The sequence below is a fragment of the Perca fluviatilis genome, chromosome 20, assembly GCF_010015445.1.
Source record: "Perca fluviatilis chromosome 20, GENO_Pfluv_1.0, whole genome shotgun sequence".
Lineage (NCBI taxonomy): Eukaryota > Metazoa > Chordata > Actinopteri > Perciformes > Percidae > Perca > Perca fluviatilis.
In genome coordinates, this window is record NC_053131.1 from 30,001,441 (window position 1) to 30,003,948 (window position 2,508).

The window sequence follows — 2,508 nt, forward strand, 5'->3', positions numbered from 1 at the left end:
TCATCCTTTGCTGTGCTATTGTTCCTCATTTTCTTCTTTGGTAAGCTGTCGATTCAAGTTGACATAAAAAAAAGGCACATGCTGTTTTGTGGGCCAAATTTAAATGGAGTGGAAACCACAGGGCACAAACCAGTCTGTGTTATGGTGCTGTGATGGATAGATGATACCCAGCGTCTCTTGCTCGTCGCCACTGTAAACAAGGGCAACCTCATAGTTGAAATAAAGGTTACTGATTGATTGATTGTCTCCTGGTACAGTCAGCCCATGGCTAGCCTGTGTAAGAATAAGAATGTAAAGACAGTGGTTGAATGAAATGTCTAAAAAAGTGGCTGCTTGGTTTCCACTCCAGCTTCTCTGACCAAACACTAATTATATATACACACCAGACCATTTAGCCTCTCAACCAGAATGAAATTATTTACTGTGAACTGCAGTTGTACACCCACAGTCGAGAAATACCGTCACTAGACAGATTTATTATTTTAAGAAAGCAGCTCTTCAAACTACATCTGGGAAACCAACCTCAGCTGTGTACATCTGCGTCCTCCCTGCTGTGTCTCCTTCTCAGCTTTTAGTAAATTTAGAAGGCAATATCAGGGGGGACACCATCCCCCTTGTTAACAAAATGACCAAAATACATCCACCTTGTTAACCTGCCATGCATCTCTCCCAGTCCCCAGAATCAAGCTTAACTGCTATAAAAGTTGCACAAGAGAACACCATAGCTCAACTAAGAAAAAAAACACTAAAGAAGAACATTTATTAGACAGACTTCAGATAGTAGTGGCATCATATTTTATTTTATTTACATTATAATATGTACAACAGTTTTTTTCCTGACAGCAACATTTTAATCAAAGCAATTTCAATTCCAGCAATATTTAACAATGTTCAACAGTTAATGAATGTCTGACTACATAAACACACCAGAGTGGTGTTGAGAAGCAAATCATTATGTAAGATTTTTACTAATATCTTCAAAGTGTTGCAGTTGCTTTTTTTGGGAGTGTAAAGTGTAAAGAAAGTCACGGGATCTCAAGATTACATGAAAATACATCTGGTCAGGCTTAAAATATTGCATTTATATATATATATATATACACACACACTGGTACCTACTGGCACGGTTTAGGTGTGTGTGCTGGGGGACTGTTCGTTCAGAACAACAGTGGCGGTTCCTAAAGAGGTTAGCATAGATGCTGCAAAAGCATTAGTTATATGAGAACTGGAGTGTGTTTCTTCAATGGAAGAAGAGTAACAAATAGCACTGAAGGCTTTTCTTCCGGGCAAAGGTTTTTTTCACTCGCCTCCCGACTGGCTTCGGCATAATAATCCTAATCTTAAAATCAAGGTCACATAATAATGTAAAGTTCAAGTTGGGATCCAACTTGTTAAGCCGTCTGTGGAATACGTTCAATTCTTCTATCTCTGCATCGCAAAGGACCTCCACATCGTTAGTGCATATAAAAAATGCCTTAATATTGTTAAGATGTGTTTGGACTGTATTCAGTGGGCCCTATTTTAATGATCTAAGCGCACAGCGTGAAGCGCCTGGCGCAGGTGTGTTGAGGGCGTGTCCAAATCCACTTTTGCTAGTTTAACAGCAGAAAAAAGGGTCTGTGCGCCGGGCGCATGGTTCAAAATGGTTGTACTTAGAGTTTTCATTAATTCATAGGTGTGTTTTGGGGCGTAACATGCAATCAACCAATCATCTCCCATTCTCTTTAAAAGCCAGACGTGTTTGTACCTTGACGCATTGCTATTATGATGGCGGATTTGCACCATCATCAGCTGTGCTTCCCTGTGTGTGTAACAAGCATAGTGTGCACGTGCTGTGCACGAGCCTAGACGCATTTTACTAATTTGCTGTTAAAATAACAATGAAATGCTGCGCTATTGACTTTAGACCAGGTTTTTGTTGGTCAATGGCGTGATCACTTCCCGCTGCCTTAAGATAGCAATACGCCAAGAATGCACCTGAACACACCTCCCTGTAAGACCAGCACACCCAGGGGCGCAAAGATGGGCGCAGGTGTATTTGCTATTTAAACGAGGGCGCTGGACGGGCAAACCAGCAAAGACACTTGCATCGGGCTTTGCGCTGCGATGCGCCGGGTGCAAGATAGGGCCCAGTGTGTTCATAGTGGCGGATCATTTAAGGGACAAAACATCTAGTGCTTGGTTCCGTGCTAAAGATCGATAACATCTCAGTTCTTTTACAAATCACCTTCTTGTTACTGTCAATACAATGGCTCTTTTATACCATTACAAAAAAAGTTCTTTAAGGCATCAAAATAGTGTCAGAGCTCTACATGTTTTCATGACTGAGGTAGTAAAGAGCCAGACAGAGAGAGCAAAGAGAGCTGCTTTTACTTGAGATTACTTTGCTTTGTCACCGGTAGTCAAGGAAGAGGGCTGAAAGCGTCACACGCTCACAAACACACAAACACACACACACACAGCTATCCTTTCATTCTCTCTTTTTTTACTCTCTCACTTTCTTTTGGT